The sequence below is a fragment of the Paramormyrops kingsleyae genome, chromosome 24, assembly GCF_048594095.1.
Source record: "Paramormyrops kingsleyae isolate MSU_618 chromosome 24, PKINGS_0.4, whole genome shotgun sequence".
NCBI lineage: Eukaryota > Metazoa > Chordata > Actinopteri > Osteoglossiformes > Mormyridae > Paramormyrops > Paramormyrops kingsleyae.
The window spans coordinates 24,055,577-24,075,049 of record NC_132820.1 but is presented as its reverse complement, the minus strand read 5'-3'; the positions used below and the strand labels follow the sequence as shown (position 1 = coordinate 24,075,049).

The following is a 19,473-nucleotide window of genomic DNA, read 5'->3' as shown; positions in this document are numbered from 1 at the left end:
AAAATGGATAATATCTTCAGTCATGTTTTCTTTTAGGACCACTACAAGAGGATTATCAGTATGAAAGTTTATCAATACAAATCATTTATTAAACTAAATATTACAGGGCTCTCCCTGAAAATAAGATGATCTTAGCTTCCAAAGCCAAGGACACATTCTAGTGATTTTCCAGGAGACTGGACCTAACTAACCTGGGGCCTTATGAAAAACAATCAATCAGTTCATGTTGAAGCTCGCAAGGTGTGGAGAACAAGAAACACAAGTAAGGGAGAAAGGCAAGGTGCAAAGCATACACAAGCAGTGTAACGACATATCAGTTACAATGTATGATTAAACATACATCATTTCTCACAGTATGAATAGTGGCCCGTTGCTCCTACTATAGCCTCACACCTCCAGGGTCATGGGTTCAATCTGCATCCCTGCTGTAATAAACAGTGACATTATTACAGTAACATACTGTTTATCAGTAAAATCATACAGTACTGTAGAAAAAATGATTTCTGGGCAATATTTATGAGAACCTTGCCGATAAAATACTGTAATGTACTGTAATTCTGTACATGAACTGCAAAAAAATAAACTGTAGAATTTACTCAGATTGAATGATGTAACAATTTGCACTCACTTTTTTGGGTTGACTTTAAACCAGGGGTGGCCAATCTTATCCGCAAAGGGCCGGTGTGTATGCAGGTTTTTTGGATAACCTGTAGGTCAGCTGTTCAAACCCAGGTGTGAGGACTCTTCAGCCAATCAGTCCTCTAATTAATGACCTAATTAGGGAGTTGCAGCAAAAACTTGCATACACACCGGCCCTTTGCGGATAAGATTGGCCACCTCTGCTTTAAACCCTTTTTAAGTAAAGTATACCCAATTCTAGGAAATATTTTAAATAAATGAAGCTAAAGTCTACCTACTACCTGTCAGGGTCAGCCCCTGCTGTGGTAATACCGTGTCCCTTCCCCGTTTGACCAGCAGGCGTTGCTGGTCATCCTGTCCTTCATGTTTGTCTTTGAGTTTTCCCTGTTCTGTTGGTCTCATGCCTCAACACCTTGAGCGTCCAGTTGTCTTTGTACCTTCTGTCCTGTGTTTGAATCCCACCTCCTGTTTTTGTATTTTGCTCCCTAGTGTTTCAGTTGAGTTTGTCTAGTTATTGTATTTGGTGATTTTGTATATGGGTTTTGGTTTTGTTCCTTCTGCCCCTGCTTGTGTCTTTACCTGTTTAAATTCCCTAGTGTTGGTTTCTGTTTCCCTGTGTCCCTGTTTAGTTCCTTTGAGTTTATTAGTTTCACCTGTGCCCTGTTTCCCTGGTCTTTGTTAATTAGTCTCACCTGTCCTGTGTTAGTCTCGTTACCCCTTTAGTATTTTAGTTCCTGCTTCTGTTTAGTTCCTCAGTGGTTCATTGTTTTTGTGTGATTTGTTGTTTGCGATGTTCAATGGTTTTGCTATTTTCAGTGTTTGATGTGTATTTGGTTTTTGTGATTTAGTCTTAGTTTATTCCCTTTAGTTTTTGACCCCTCGTGGTCCTTTTTGGTTTGTTTGGTTTTGTAGTTTTTTCTGTTTTATTTAATAAACCCTGTTTGTTTTTCTTTGAGCCGCAAGTGGGTCGTCCACCCTTTTTTGTGCCTGCACCATGCCTCGCTCCCGTGCCCGAGCCGCCCGCAACCTTGACACTATCACAGTACCATCCTATAATATTTACTCAAATCAATTAATATTTCAATATTAATATTAATTAATTTCAATATTAACAATTAATATTTCAAATCAAAATTTGTACTCACTCGTTTGGGTAAATTGGGGTATTATTTTTTATGAGTAAAATAAACCCAAGTTTATCAAATAACATACCTAATGTATTTAATGGGCCCTTTTCAGCATTCAACGCAAAGTGGTACCAGGTTTGAAACAAGGGTCTTTGCCAGCATGGCCTGATACAGTTTTCTGTCCCTTTGGGAGTAAAGGTCTTTGCTCAAGAGCTCATTAATGTGGCTATTCTGCCAAGACTGGGCTGTTCTGCAGCTGTGGTAGAGACTAATATCTGTGGCATTCCATTCTCAATTGTGGTGGGATTCTAAATATTATGTAAACATGGATATCCAAAAATTAAGCCTAATTAAAATCGAAATATTAAATGAGCAAAATTATTAAATTTGTTGTTCTATCCCAAGTCTTGATTAAAAAGCACTTCTCACTCGCTATGCTCACTTTGTTTTTGTTTGAGCTGGTTTCTCATGCATGTAGGTCTCCCGTAGATGACGTCGCGCGTGCGACTGTCAGACAGACATCTGCCTGCCGCTGACAGGTTACTGTGAATTATTATTTCTGTTTTTACAATATAGATGTTAAAGCACTTGATTTTATTGGTAACGCAGCGGTAACGTAAAGTTACTTGAAATTGTAACAGTAATCTAATTATCAAACGCGTTAAATTACTCCGTTATTAAAAAAGAATCAAATTCCAGTAACACGTTACTATAAGTGACAATGTAAGAGACAATAAAAAGCAAATGTAACTATTATGAAAATATTTCAGATATTTTACTGAAAGGTATCACAGGGTACAAAAAACAAACAGCACTGATAACATGACAAAATACAAAACAGCATATGAAAGCTCACAGAGAAATGTCCAGTCAGGTGGCAGTCCAGGCTTTTGAGTTGAATACAGACTTTCACTGTCCAGTTGCCCATGCCTTGACAAGCGACATTCTGTTGGTTTACCAAGAATTAACCCACACGGAACAACTGATCAATACTTCCACACACAGATAAGGGAATAACTTTCTCAAAAAGTTTGTTCTCCTTAACTCTCCGGATACACGTTTCGACATGAACCCGCAAACGGGCGATGGACTGTGTTTGTTCAACATCCTGTTTACTCATCTGAGTTTTCTTTGACAGGACAGCAGGCCGGTAAACCTTGCAGGGTACAAGAGTGTGCACAAGAAACCCCATGTCCACCATAATGCCCATGTCAGCTGTGCAGAACAAGAGATGATGGTGTTTGACAAAAGATTTCTGTACAGTCCAGCATCACTTGTGTGTTTGCATATGGGGAAAACTCTGGTGGTAATTGAGCTTGTATGGCTTCTTTTGGTAGCTACAGACATATAGAACCAAGCAGGTGGTACCAAAAGTGTGTCCAGGTCGTTATAATTCTGCTGACAGTGGTGCGGTGGATACCAAAATGGTTGGCATGATCGCAGAGAGGCAGAGCCACGGAGAGATGCATTAGGAACAGAAGCAACTCGTCTATGGGCGCAAGTTTCTGTTAGCGATAAGAAAGAAAGTGAACTAAAATTAGCAAAAGTACTGCAAACGTACAATTAGTTTTACTGCTTATATAAAAGTATATTTACCACCTAAATGAAATAGTTAAAGATGAAACTTAAATGGCTTGGGGCTATATAACATGAGTAATTGCAGCCTTTGTGATCACCTTTGCATTAGTTCATATTTCCATTAAGCACCAATAGGCTAAGCTTTCAGGCTAAAGTCTTATTTAGTGTAGTATGCATTAATCCACGAGACCCTGATAACACAGCTTAGCTGCACTGGCCCTGGTGACCCGCACCATCTTGGTCTTCAAGGCTGGCTGCACAAGTTGCCAAAAGGCCTGGAAGTGATGATGATGACGAAACCCTTTATTGCTGTTGCAATACACCATGTTACTAGTCACAAGTACAAGTGAAAATAACTGCCCATCAACCCGACCATACATATACACAAACATCACATTATAGGGGGTAGACAGGTCAGGAAGACAGGGGATATAGGAAGAACAGAGAAAACAGAATTACATGAGAAGAGAGGAGGAGAATTAAAACAGCCCCCAGACTGTACTCCAGTAGGGAGGACATTGTAGGAACAGAAAAAACACATAGAACATAAGAACATAAGAACTATACAAAAGAGAGGAGGCCATTCGGCCCATCGAGCTCGCTTGGGGAGAACTTAACTAATAGCTCAGAGTTGTTAAAATCTTATCTAGCTCTTATTTAAAGGAACCCAAGGATTCAGCTTGCACTACGTTATCAGGAAGACTATTCCATACTCTGACTACACGCTGTGTAAAGAAGTGCTTCCTTAAATCCAGTTTGAAATGTTCTCCCGCTAATTTCCACCTATGGCCACGAGTTCTTGTATTTGAACTAATGCTGAAGTAACTATTCGGTTGAACAGCATCCAAACCTGTTAGAATCTTATAGACATGGATCATGTCTCCTTTGCTTGAGGCTGAACAGATTTAGCTCAAATAACCTTTCCTCGTATGACATTCCTCTAAGACCAGGAATCATTCTTGTGGCCCTATGCTGCACCTTTTCTAAGGCCGCAATGTCCTTTTTAAGATATGGTGACCAAATCTGCACACAATATTCTAGGTGAGGTCTGACCAAGGAATTGTATAATCTTAGCATTACCTCCCTTGAAAGGTTACCCCCGAAATCACAGAATACACCTCAAATATTGAAGACCACAATGCAGTCATACTTGGACATGACCAAAAAGTGTGAAAGAGAGTAGCAGGTGCTTGTCTACATCTGTCACAAATAGGATTAACCCCCGGGTAAATCTTGGATAACTAAACCCCAGACATGTGAAGTCTATGTACAATCTTGAACTGAATGAGGCAGTGCCTCGCACAAATAGAGGAGGAGTGGATTCTTTGAAGTATGTTAGACCATTGACCATCATTAATAGTTGTACCCATATCCTTCTCCCAATTTACTTTTACTATTGTCAGTGAAGAACCTTCCATGTCAAATATATTTGTGTACAGCTTTGAGACGGTTCCCCTAACCTCTGGCTGAGTTTCTATGATTGAATCAAGAAATGATGTCTGAGGTACAGTAGTGAAGGAAAATGACTGACGTTATTCTGTGTGAAATGTCTAACTTGTAGGTATCTGAAAAAGTGATTTGCTGGCAGAGCAAACTCCTGTCTAACCTGATCAAATGACATGAAGACGCCATCCTTATATAACGTCTTAATATTCAACACTCCATTTTTAAACCATTGTCTGAATGCATTATCTAATAGAGAAGCTGGAAATAGCAGGTTGGCCATGACAGGGACGTAAACAGACATGGAGGCTAGGCCATAATGTTTACGAAATTGAGACCAGATCCTTAGTGCAGGGCTTAAAGTATTCCGGCACCGTGCCGGATCTCCGGCGTGCGGCCTGCGCATGCGGTTTAATATTTTCGAGCCAATTTATTTCACCTACCAATCATATGAGAGGAATGCAGCTTTAACTAACGTTACAAGCCTATCAGAAGTAGAGAAGGGCGGGTCCTTGCAACACGGTATGATTGACACCCATACGTCAATGTCACGTTAGCGTTGTCGGAGAAAAAAAAATGGAGCGCAAGTTTATGAAGCCTGGGGATGATGTCCTAGCAATTTATAAAGGACTCAAAAATAAATGGCGCTGGGCATGGATTGAAGAAAGTAGAGATGGCGAGCCTTTTGGCAGTTGGTTCGCTTTTTTGATAATGAAAGCAACAGAGTAATAACACAACATCTGGCAAGCAGAAAAGTCAACATTGCAAATGCCCCAAACCTTATGCTGGAACTTTAAGATGTCATGCAGACTTATGGTCTTGAGTGGAGACAAGTTACCAGCATCCTCCTTGACAACTGTGCAGTCATGAGAGGAAAAAAGTCTGGCCTTGAAACTCAAGCAAGGAAGGAGAACCCATACCTCCTTGATGTATCTGGAGACACCGTGCACATGGTTTCCAATGCTGCCAAGGCCCTCATGAGTCCGTTCAGCACAGAAGTGGAAAATGTCTGCTCTGATGTCTATTATGATATTGAGAAGTCACCAAAACAGAAGGAGATTTTCTCAGAGTTTCAGAGTCTGCTCCATCTTCCTTCCAAGAGCTTGATAAGACCTATTAGCAACAGATTTCTTCAGATGCTGGAGGTGTGCACCAGGCTGAATGAACTCATGGATGTACTGGTGGTGCATTATTACTATGTGCTGGATCCAAATGAAGAACACAAATACAGGTAATGCTAATCATTTTGTAGTATAAATTAAGTATTTTTTAATGTGCTGTCTCTGCAGTTAACTATTTTTATTGTATTATATTGCATGTAGAGTGATGTGCTAGTTTAGTGTTGTTAGGTTTTATGTAGGAATAAGCAATGAAAATAGCCACAGTGGTGTGTGTGTGTGTTTGTGTGATACAGAAGGCTTCTTAACGAAGTGCTGACGAGATATGCACTAACAGTTGAGGAAAAGACCAGAATAGAAATTCTTCAACAAGAACAAGCCACAACATCCCGAATGGGAACACAAGCCAACCTTGACCGGAAGGCACGAATCTCTGTGTTTGAGTTTGACCGATTCAAAGTCACGGTCGACATGTTCAGAGGTATCTTGTAGCAGGCTAACTTGTGTAGGCAAAAACTTTAGGCTAAATGTAATGAAAGTTAATAACAGTTGTTGTTTTTTACAAAGGGAACAGCCAGGTCTCTACTACAGCAATCATAACCAGCTTTAGAAGTTATGCAGAGTTATATAGAAGTGTTCAAATAAATAGCAGTTTATAGTTAAAAAAAAAGTGAATAAAGTGAAATTATTTTTAATCAGTATGTTATTTCCATATTTCAAATGTAATGGAAAGATTAGACATTCAATTCCAAGGCAAAAAATGTAAAATACTTTATTAAGTCTGCATTTTTTTTTACAGGAAATGAAGAAAAGGAATATTTATCTTAAGAAAAAAATATAGCAGTGTTGCGAATTTTTTCTTTTCTCTTCAGCCACAAACATTGACATACACTTAAAACATTTTAAAGATTTAACTGATAACATCTGATTATGATCTGATTAACATCTGACAAAAACAATGATTATGCACCAAAATATTACTTCAGTAATTTAAAGTTAAGTTAAATCTTGAAAAAAAGACTTTTAAAAAAATGCAACATGAAAAACCAATGGCGCACTTGCTGCACGTGGAGATGGTGGCCCTAGTTCGAGAGCTCCTCAGCAAATTTATGAAGCCGGAAGCCATCCCACTGAGCGCAAAGGATATCATCAAGGTTGATGTCCGGAGTAAAGATTTGCAACTTTAAGACAAAAGGTTGTCTGTTGGAAGATACTGCTACTCGGCACTAAACAAGGCCCGTGTGGAGAGGAAGATATGGGTGAGAAACATTTACAACTCTCTCAGATAAGGATACATGAAGTCATCAGAGTTCCTTCTCAAAAACCTTCCTCTGGACAACAAGATAATCACCTCACTTTCTGCACTCACTCCCTCTCTGATTCAAGATGACTCCATCTGTGGGGCTTTTATCACATTAGGAGAGGCCTTGCCTAATGTGGTCGCACCAGAAGAGATTGGTCAACTAGAGGAAGAGATACGGGCGTACCAAATAGAGGTGGACCTGGTAACGTGTGCCCAGAACTACATTGAAGAGGAAGGCCGAGTTGATGTAGATTGGTGGAGCAGAGTTGTATCCATGAAAAATCCAGAGAGAGGTGTGAGATTTCCCATTCTGGGTCAGCTGGTCAAAGCACTACTTAGCATTTTCACAGGCCCCCTGGTTGAGGGATCATTTAATCTCATGGATGATATTCTTGAAGCAGACAGATGCTCCATGAATGTGGAAACTTATGAGAGCCTTGCAATTGTAAAATCCACGATTAAAGCAAGGGAGTGGACAGCATCGACAATGACAATAGACCAGCCATTAAGGTGGTCTTGCCTGTCATCGTATCAAACATATCAAAAACATCTGCAGAAAAAGAAAGAGGCACAACAGGCACAAAAGAAGAAAAGGGTGAGTGAGGCAGCAAGGATTCGGCCATCACAGATGGCAAACAAACTCATACAGCAGGCCAGGAATATCGCTGGATCAGCCAAAGCCTCCTCTAGACGAGCCAAACACTCATCCTCCTCCACTGGACCATCCAAACCCTCACCAACCTCCTCTGGACCAGCCAGACCCTCACCAACCTCCACTGTACGATCCAGACCCTCACCAACCTCCACTGGACCATCCAGACCTTTTTCAACCTCCTCTGGACCAGCCAGACCCTCAGCCTCCTTCTCTGGACCATTCAGACCACAAGCAACCCGGCAGCAGGGAGCCCCCCCCCCCCCCCAGGCGCAGACCGGGAGAGACCCACCCCACCACGCCCTATGAGACCCCAGCTAGCAGCCAAGGACGGGACAACCCCAGACCCCCCGGCAAACGGGGAGCCGGTCCAGCCAGGCGGGGTGACCCCCGCCCCCCGGCCACCCCAGGCCCCCCCCCAGGCGAGGCAGAGGCTCCCCCCACCGCCCCCCCCAAACCACCCCGCAGTGTCCGAGGGCCCCGCACCGGAATCACCAACGGCAGACAACGACCCACCCCCACCAGGCAACGGGCCCGGGCAGACCAAGCCCCCCAGCATGCGGGCGACCACCCGCCTGGGAGCCGGAGCAGCGGCCCCAGCAGATAGAGCCCACGCTCCCAAACCCACGCACCCCAGGCGGAACCCAGAGGCCCCACCCCCCGATCCCCCCCCAGCGCGCCACCCAACCCGGGGGGGCAGAACCTCCCATCCCCCGCTCCGCCCCCAACAGGCCAGGCCAGCGGCCACCCAGCGACCACGCGCCCTCAGCCAAGAGAAACACCAGAGGACCCCAACAACCCAGCCCCCAACCCGGGACGGTGACGGCAAGGCCCCACCACCCGTGACGACATTACATTAAAAAATTAATTATTGGAGTCCAACTGTCTTCAACTGTCTTCATCGATCAAATGATTTTTCTTACAGGCAGACATCCTCTCCATGGAAACATAATCCAAGAGTAGATTTTTGAACAGATTTATGTTTAAATTCTCTTTTGACTTCCAGTTCAGAAGGATTATTTTCTTAGCAACGGTTAGTACTGTGAGAAGCATGCAAGATTTATTCGTGTCCATATTAGTGTTAGTGAGGTCCCCAAGCAGGCAGAGTGAGGGGGAGGGTGGGATGGGATGCCCTAGGTGTGTAGATGAGTCTTCACAAATCCTTTGCCAGAATTCGTTGACCGGTGTGCAATACCAGAAAGCATGCAGGTAATTATCTGGTGCATCCTTCTTACAAGTTAGGCATATGTCAGTATCTCTGATACCCATCTGGAACATCCTCTGCCCTGTGTAGTGTGTTCTGTGTAAAATTTTGTACTGTAATAGCTGCAGGTTGGAGTTCTGATTCACTCAAAAGGTATTCAAGCAAATTTGCCTCCAGAAGTTAGTGTCTGGATTGATGAGCAAATCCCTTTCCCATTTGTGGGTAGGGAGTGAGAGCGTTGTATCAGATTCTGCTAGATGCACGTAAATCCTAGACAGTAGTTTTTTAGTTGGAGTTATTAAAAAGTTTGCTATTTTTGGTGAAAGCTCCAGATCTAATTGCTTACGGCACCATCTATTATGTATTATTGATTTAAGTTGAAGATATTCTAAGTATTTGTTTTTCTCAATGTTATAAGTTTCTGTAATTTTGTCAAATGATATCATGCAATTGTCTTGGATTATATGTTCGAGGCGCTTGATTCCTTTATTATGCCAAGCCAGGAAGTTTATCACTTTTTTTATTTAACAGGGTGTCAGGGTTGTTCCAGATGGGTGTCAGTTTGCATGGGACCAGTGAAATTTGGTTCATTCTATTTGGTTCACTGAGAACTATTTATAAGCTATCATCAGTCCAAGGAGTGACGCCGATGTTTCCGTTCTGCCTTATTTGCTATAACTGTAGTTCCGCTTTTTGCCAGCATGCTGCGCACAGACAGCGTTTCTGTGGGCAGCACATTGTATGTTGTTAGATTAGTATTTCATAACTGGACTGCAGGACATTGCGTAAAATCATTTTCTGCAGTAAGTATTGGAGTGTTTATCAAAGATCTTTTTTTAAAAATAAATAAATAAGTTTCTCACAAACACCTCCATTCATGACTGACTGAAATATCAAGGATGAAAGTGATTAGGATCAGCGCAGAGAGCGCATGCCGAGCTGTTGCTAAAGTAGCAGCAGTCAACTTTAAACCAATGTTAAACAAATACTAGTTAATACTGAAAACAATCAGTCATTAAAATTAAACAGCTTGCTAAGCTGTGTTTCCTTTAACAATATAAATGTTATAGAAAAATGGAAACCCCACGCTCTCCGCGAATATTAATCACCAAGATTTATAAAAACCGCAACTGTACTGAAAAATAACGTTGCTTATGAATGTTGGCAAGTAAAAAAGTATTTGTACTTTGTGATCAAGTGCCATTCTTGGCACATCACACAACGACGAAATGTGTCCTCTGCATTTTAACCCATATGTGACATATTAGTGGGCGGCTATATTATTTAGCTTCATTCTTAAAATAATAATACTAATACCAAAAATAATAATAACAAAACCATATGAAGCCAGGTCTATAAAGCTAAAGTACCATAATGATTTGAAGCTATTATAGAGCGTAATTTGTAAAGAGGGAGACATGAACCTTACAATAAGTGTGTGTATACCAAAGTGGGCAGCTGTCTCTTTAAGACGTTCCTGAGTGCCGAAAGGTAGGGTGGGAGTTTTTTTTCCGGCGGGCTTTTCTAGACGGAGGCAGGCGGGTAAAGAGAGCGGAAAGAAGAGTGAACGGCAACTTAGAGAAATAAACGTATATATCTACATATATATATATATATATTTGGGTAGATATCAACGTTTAGAGCACTGTTTATTTTCTTTGGCCGAAGCATACAATTGCAGCAATTAGTGGATAGAAAGATTTTGGTGCAATTGCTCTCTTTTGGATATCCTCATAATCCTGGTAGGTCAATTTACCTGTTTGGTTAAATGTTAAGGAAAATATAGATATAGGGATCATTAGTGTGAAGGAAAAACAGTCAGGATATGAATGTGAACCTTTGTTGATTGTGTGGTTGATTATTTTCTTTGCTAATGTATCATTTTTTGTAGTTGTATGTAAAATGCTAAAGCTACCTATAAGGCTACTTGCTAATTGATCGGAATACGTTGACTGTGATATGGTGTTATTCAGTTTAGCCACCCTGTTAGTACCATTGCAGGTTGAAATGTTTATAATGTGCAAATATAAATATATACATGTATATGTGTATATTAATGTTATTCAGGAAATCTGTATAGTATGGCCTAATGTGAATCTGAGATTGCGCTGTATGCTAATGGATGATGGAAAAAAATATAATTTTGTGTGATGTTTAAGTAAGACATCTAACTCTCTGTACTTTGTGTGCAGACTTTTTTTTTGGATTTGATTCCGTTCCGAATTCAGTTTTTTTTCGACCAAGGAAGATCGCTTGTTACACTGCGTTTTTTGCAACTGGAGTTTTTTTTTCTTTCCCAGCGCTTTGTTAAGACATCCTCAAGTGTTGCAACGGGGGTTGCTATAAATGGCAACGCCCCTGCAAAGGTCGGGAGTGGCATCCACCTCCCCAGTGGACACGGGGATCTCCAGCATGCTGCTGTTGCAGCAGAGGCAGGGTCCGAGTGGGCGGCAGTTTGGAAAAAGATTGCAGCCCTCGAAGACAAGGTTGGCCGTTTCCGGACCGAGATCTCCGTGCTTGCTGGTGCCCTGACTGACCCACATATATCCCAGAGCAGTTCGGAGACCACTGGGACTCCTCTTGTAGTCCCCACTTCAGCTCCAAGCTGTTTCCCGCCCCCTCCTTCTCCACCGCCCGCCGCCACCTCCTCCTCCGCCCCCTGCACCGCCTGCCTCCTCCTTCACTGCCGCCTCCTGCACCACCGCCCGCCTCCTCCTCCGCCCCCTCCTCCTGCACCGCTCCGCCGCCGCCTCCACCCCCACCTCCTCCTCCACCACTGCCGCCTCATCCTGCACCGCCGCCTTCTCCTCCGCCCCCTCCACCGCCTGCCTCCTCCTTCACCGCCGCCTCCTGCACCACCGCCCGCCTCATCCTCCGCCCCCTCCACCGCCTGCCTCCTCCTTCACCGCCGCCTCCTGCACCACCGCCCGCCTCCTCCTCCGCCCCCTGCACCGCCTGCCTCCTCCTTCACCGCCGCCTCCTGCACCACCGCCCGCCTCCTCCTCCGCCCCCTCCACCGCCTGCCTCCTCCTTCACCGCCGCCTCCTGCACCACCGCCCGCCTCCTCCTCCGCTCCCTCCTGCACCGCTCCGCCGCCGCCTCCACCCCCGCCTCCTCCTCCTCCACTGCCGCCTCCTCCACCTGCTATTATCCAGGGCCCCAAGCAGACACATCGACAGGGAAGTGGCTCAGGACCCACCAAAGGTCGCAACATGGTTCCGCCTCCTCCACTGCTGCCGCCTCCTCCTCCACCGCCTGCCGCCTCCTCCACCGCCCTCCGCCCCCTCCTCCTCCACCGCTCTACCCCCGCCTCCTCCTCCACCACTGCCGCCTCATCCTCCACCGCCGCCTTCTCCTCCACCCCTCCACCGCCTGCCTCCTCCTTCACCGCCGCCTCCTGCACCACCGCCCGCCTCCTCCGCCCCTCCTCCTGCACCGCTCCGCCGCCGCCTCCACCCCCGCCTCCTCCTCCACTGCCGCCTCCTCCACCGCCCTCCGCCCCCTCCTCCTCCTCCGCCCCTCCTCCTCCGCTGCCCCTCCACCCCCGCCTCCTCCTCCACTGCCGCCTCCTCCACCTGCTATTATCCGGGGCCCCAAGCAGAGACATCGACAGGGAAGTGGCTCAGGACCCACCAAAGGTCGCAACATGGTTCCGCCTCCTCCACCGCCCACCGCTGCCGCCTCCTCCTCCACCGCCTGCCGCCTCCTCCTCTGCCGCCTCCTCCACCGCCCTCCGCCCCCTCCTCCTCCACCGCTCTACCCCCGCCTCCTCCACCACTGCCGCCTCATCCTCCACCGCCGCCTTCTCCTCCACCCCTCCACCGCCTGCCTCCTCCTTCACCGCCGCCTTCTCCTCCACCCCTCCACCGCCTGCCTCCTCCTTCACCGCCGCCATCACCGCCGCCTCCTGCTCCACCGCCTGCCTCCTCCTTCACCGCCGCCTCCTGCACCACCGCCCGCCTCCTCCGCCCCTCCTCCTGCACCGCTCCGCCGCCGCCTCCACCCCCGCCTCCTCCTCCACTGCCGCCTCCTCCACCGCCCTCCGCCCCCTCCTCCTCCTCCGCCCCTCCTCCTCCGCTGCCCCTCCACCCCCGCCTCCTCCTCCACTGCCGCCTCCTCCACCTGCTATTATCCGGGGCCCCAAGCAGAGACATCGACAGGGAAGTGGCTCAGGACCCACCAAAGGCCGCAACATGATGGATGTCCTGGCGGAGCTGCCCCGCATTAAATTGCGCCCGGTGCTGAGGTCGCCAGGTGGGACGCCAGTGCCAAGGAGGGGACTGATGCAGGGGACGCCCATGGCCTCAGACGACATTACTTCCATCTTATCAAAGGCTCTGAAAAAGAAGTTCAGGCACCAGAACCACTCTGATGAGTAGGAGAAGCGGTTCTCTGAGCCCTTAAACTTTTTATACTCATATCATTTTTATACTTGATTTTTATAGTTATATACTTAAACTTTATATACTTATACTTTATGTACTTATATGCTTTATGTGCTTCTATTTATATACTTTGTGTACTGATTCTATATACTTATGAAAAAATAATATATTTATATCACTATTATTTTTAAAAGAGTTGCTGATTTTGTAATACTGCTGCAGCATTCTCCACATGCTAATCACGGCCCCACATCGAATTGGCACTTTGATCTGCCGCATATTACTTCACTATCCCCTGTTGAATGTTGCATCGTATGTTGTTAGATATCTCGTAGTAGTAAGTACTTCATTATTAGGCTGCACAATATTGGAAAAGATGTATTTCTGCAATGAGTATTGCAGTATTTATTTAAATTTAAAATGCTTAAAACAAACCAATTTCTCACAAACACATCTATTTATGAGTGATTTAAACGGCAATGATGAAAATGATTAGGATTAGCATTTATGATTAGCTCTTGCCAAAATAGGGCTTGTAAACTTTTGTGGTACTCAGAATTAACCCAAACAACTATGACTCTATAATCCTCTATAATCACTCTCACTCTGTCACACTTGAATCAAACCCCAGACCTCGCATGTAATGTGTGGGGGAGGATTAGGTGGACTAATGAAATCGTGGTTCCGGATGAGGTAGTGTTCTCAGAAGAGTGCCGGTCAGAGCACTGGGATCACCGCCTGGGGTGCGTGGGTTTGGGGGCGTGGGCTCTATCTGCTGGGGCCGCTGCTCCGGCTCCCAGGCGGGTGGTCGCCCGCATGCTGGGGGGCTTGGTCTTCTACAATCTATCCTCTATAATCACTCTCACTCTGTCACACTTGAATCAAACTCCAGACCTCGCATGTAATGACCAAAGTTTTCTTCTTTATTCAGCAATCCAGCATAGTGTTCCAGCCACACTCGGGTACAATGCGCAATGCACCCCACACCCAGAAATCAGCAGGTTAATATACTATAAGACGAATTCCCCTATATGGACTTCTAAGTCCTGATTGGTTACCAAACATCTGCAAACCAGGTTTCGAACATACAACAAACATAATACGCCACCTCTATTGGTCTACTTCAAGGATGTTCAGCTTCCAATCCTCGTTAGGCCTAGGCCTCCTATGAGTCCCACACATAAGCCTGTCTATCCAGCCTAGGAAGGAGGGCAAAAACCCTAAACATTAGGGAAATTCCACTCCCACCCCAGCAAAAAGGTGCAACCCACCCTTCGGTGTCCATGGCTGGCATGGCTCACAATGCTATCAGTAAGGGAAACCTCAACCCTATATTACCTAAATAAAGACTTCAGCGTAAACATATACAACCCTTATGGATACATAACTTGCTTGTGTGTTCAAATGCTACCATACAACAAACTGCGTCTAGCATAGTATAGCAGCTACATTTCAAGGCTTCCTGCAGGTCCCCTTTCTCCCCCCGGCGATGTTCCCTTCAGCCCAGTTCTCCAAGGTCTGTGGCCTGCAAAGCTGGTTCCGTGCAGGTGGCTGTGAGGCAAGGACACACGGCACCATCCCCAAAACAACATAACCTGAGACACAAGAACAATCCCACAATGCCTCCCAACCCTGGCCTACCATCACTTTAAATTTCCCTTCCACACTTTGAACTAATGTTAAACATATACGACATAATCCTGAAAAGGAGCGGTCACTAAAATTAAACAGCTCGCAGATCTTCACACTGCAAGAAATGCAAAGATGGAGAAAGCGAAGAACAGTGAGAGGACACCACTGTTTATGGTGTCCTCGTCGACCCTTATGAAATGCCAGCAAACACATGGACAAGGGATTCCGATGCGCTGCCTTGGCTTTCTTATGGGGACACTGTCAGCCACCTAGTTTCTGTCATTAGTGCGTACACTTTTAAAGAGTTTAAAAACTACAAATCTCTTGAAGCGCACGAACAGTTCACAGCTGGCTGGGCACATTGTCATCATCAATGATTTTAGGCATGTTTATTTATATAGCACATTTCAGGCACAAGGTAATTCAAAGTGCTTTACAAAGACAAGGATACAATCAAATTAAAATGTCAAAATCACATTTCAAAGATAAGTGAAAAAGAAATAATAATGAAAATAAATAATTTTATTAATCAATTACAATGAACACATAATAATAAGAAAAAGCCAAAATAAATAAATAGGTGACTGAAAAGACGTCACATTTTAATGACAGAAAATGACTGGTGCTGCACTAGGAACTTCTGACCATGCAACAATTCATCTAATTCCAGCATGCAGAGAAAATCTGAAAACTGCTAAACCTGTCGTTACTAGAGTGAAACACTGAACATGTGGAGCAGTAGAGCAATTAAAATCATGCTTTGACTCGACAGACTGGAATGTTTTCAAAACTGCTATTAACAGCGTGGATGAATACACGGACACCGTAACATGGCACATAAGCTTCTGCGAGGACTCTCGCATTCCCAAAAAGTCTGTTGTCAGCTATAATAATGACGAACCATGGTTTACAACTGAACTCAGGCAGCTTCCTAAAACAAAAGATGTAGCTTACAGGAGTGGTGACAAAAACCTGTTCAAATTCTACTGCGGGTTTGAAAAGCCACATTCGCGCATCATACAGCCCTCACCTTTTCAATGGCCTTCTTCACACCTGGATACCTTCACACCTCGCCCACACTATACTCAACTCACCCCCCCCCCCCCCCCCCCCCCCACGTCCAGCCACCTCCCCAGGAGAATCAACGACAGAGATGTAAACAAGATCTTCAGTAGCCAGAATACAAGGAAAGCTCCTGGTTCAGACTCTGTCTCCCCAGCCACTCTGAAGCACTGTGCAGATCAATAGTCACCTGTCTTCACAGATATTTTCAACCAGTCACTGAACCAGTCAGTGACTACAGACTGGTGGCTCTCACATCGGTGGTAATGAAGGCTTTTGAGAGACTTGTGCTGTCATACCTTAAAACCATCACAGACCTATCACTTGACCCCAGGCTACAGTCTGCCAAAAGAACCAACAGACCTGTGGACGATGCAGTTAACACTGGACTCCATTTCTTGCTCCGACACTTGGAGTGCCCTGAGACATATGTTAGGATTCTGTTTGTGGACTTTAGCTTTGCATTTAATACTATTCTATCGGAGCTAATGCGGAATGAACTCTCACAACTGTCCGTGCCTGATCCAAAATAACATGTTATAACCACGATGGCCCAGTTTTACGCTACAATCATTGAGTCCATCCTCACCTCCTCCATCACAGCCTGGTTTGGATCAGCCACTGAACGAGACAAGGCCAGACTGCCATTTATATAGTTTATATTCATACTACAATGATTACTATGTACACACACATATATAAATATCATAATACCATCATTACTACCATTAATAAACTTACTTATCATATAATTATCATATTACCCAATTGCCAGTCTATTGTTTATTACCTTTCTGCATATGTCTTTGCTAAATGTGGTTAACTCTCGCCAGTGTGGGGAAGCAATAAAAAAGGCCAACAGAATGTTGGGTTATATCTCTAGGTGTGTGGAGTTTAAGTCAAGGGAGGTGATGTTACACTTATATAATTCCTTGGTAAGACCCCACCTAGAATACTGTGTGCAGGTTTGGTCACCATACCTCAAGAAGGACATTGCTGCCTTAGAAAAGGTGCAACGAAGAGCTACGAGAATGATTCCTGCTCTTAGAGGAATGTCTTATGAGGAGAGGTTAGCGGAACTGAATCTGTTTAGCCTTGAGCAAAGGAGACTAAGGGGGGATATGATTCAGGTCTATAAGATTCTAACGAGTCTGGATGCTCTTCAGCCAAATGACTATTTCAATATTAGTCTAAATACTAGAACTCGTGGCCATAAGTGGAAATTAGCGGGAGAAAATTTTTAAACAAATTTGAGGAAGCACTTCTTTACACAGCGTGTAGTTAGAGTATGGAATAGTCTTCCTGCTAGTGTAGCGGAAGCTAAAACCCTGAGTTCCTTTAAATCAGAGCTAGATAAGATTTTAACAACTCTGAGCTATTAGTTAAGTTCTCCCCAAACGAGCTTGATGGGCCGAATGGCCTCCTCTCATTTGTAAATTTCTTATGTTCTTATGTTCTTTGTAATGTCATGTAAAAGCACCACCAAGGCAAATTCCTTGTATGGAAACATATCTGGATTCCGATTCTACATCCTTCATCAGTACTAGAAAACTTCCATCCAGCGTTGCATTTCACTTTGACGCTGTCGCTTTTGAAACACTTTTCTGTGATCTAGCTCTTGTTTTGGTTGCCGACTATCATCCAACAAAAGTTTCATTTCAGCTCTCCTAATCTGACATAAACCACACTCACAAACACTTTCGGGTTACTGTGTCACCGGGAAGGGATGGGTTTCCAGCATTTCCTATCCTGGCTGTTCTCTTTAGGGACAAACACAGGAATGGAGTCTAGTGATCACACCGGAACCTGACTTACCTGAACGGAGATGTATGGAGCAGACTCTCATATGCGCAGCGATGCTCTGGAATGCAAGGTCTTTACGCCCCACCGCTAGAAGCTACGCCATCCGACGCCATTTCGTCAACTCTTCCACTTTTGCTCTTGTCTTTTCCAATCCAGAAAAGAGAAGAAACGTATACCGGTCCTGAAGACCGAAGAGAGACCCGAGTCGATATGGGGCCGCCGCTTAGCGGGTCGCCGTTAGCCGGGCCTCCGTGACGCCCCCGCGCAGAGTAGAATGCCCAGGGGCGTCGCAGCCACCGGCATCCTCCCTGTCCTCCTGTCCTCTCAAGAAACAGCAATCATTTAAACAAACATGAGGGAAAATTCAAAAGGCAAAGATGAAGTCATGCCTTACCTCAGCACAGCTGCCCACCGCACAAACGACAGCGTGTCACCTTACTTTAAAAAAAAAGAAAAAAGGCGGGAAATGGGGGCCGCGCACAGACAGGGCCCCTCCCTCACACCACATGCGGTTAATTAGTTGGCCATCCAGAGGCACTCAGTCTATTAGTCACCCATTCAGTCAGTCAGTTCTGCCTTTCAACAACAGGGGGCAGTAGAGGTGCACCGTTCCTGGAAGCACTGCAATACCGGGTCGATGCCTGGAGGAGACGGGGCAAGCCCCACTTCCGGCTCCCTGTTCCAAAAATCCGTTTAATATGTGGTCCCCTCCATGGGGGACGTATCAAAATAACCTTTTCATACCAAAACAAAATGTAAATCAGCTCAAATACATGAATAATAAATATTATGCTTGTACTACTTACATTAACACATAATCACAATCTATAAGGCTGAAACATTCCCACACTATGCAAATCATGCCAACACAGTACAATAAGACTTTCAAAGATAATATTAAACAAACAGAACTACCCGCAGAGTGTTCCAAAGTGCATTTTGCAATGTCTATACTTTGAATGTCAAATTACAAACTTCACATAAATCTGACATATTTACAAAGTACACTAAGATTAAGATGAGTTTGTTGCCAAACCAAATATATAAGAAATAATTTATTTGCCAGGAATTAAGTTTATGATATTGAATGAAATGTGTGAGCATGCCCCAGTTAGTGAAAGTGTGTCCCCTACCCCAAGACTCCAGAGGGTTAAAAAGGAACACATCCGCAGACTTCCAAGCTCTGCACTAGGGCTGAACGATATTCTGTTTTGACATCGACATCGCGATGTGCGCGTGAGCGATAGTCACATCGCCGGAACATACGATGTGAAGGGTAGAAGCCCATTGTGTATTAAGAGAACGGTAGCACACAGTAAACACGAGTTTGTTGTATGGCTTGTTGCTGGGGTGACATGCACGTTCCGCGTGCCTGCACAGTGATTGGTTCGCTGTGTCGCTGCTCACCGCTCACAGCCAACATTCACTGCTAAAAATGCGCGACGAAGAGAATCCGCCGTAAAAAAAATGATTTCGTACCAAAAAGAAAGTCGAAATCATCTATTTGGGACTATTTCGGCTACAAAA

General features: G+C 44.8%; 1 pseudogene; it reads right to left on the bottom strand.

Annotated features, from left to right (window-relative positions):
- Positions 1-18,542: 18,542 nt before the first annotated feature.
- LOC140582552 (U2 spliceosomal RNA) lies at positions 18,543-18,775 on the bottom strand (annotated as a pseudogene).
- Between the last annotated feature and the right edge of the window lie 698 nt (positions 18,776-19,473).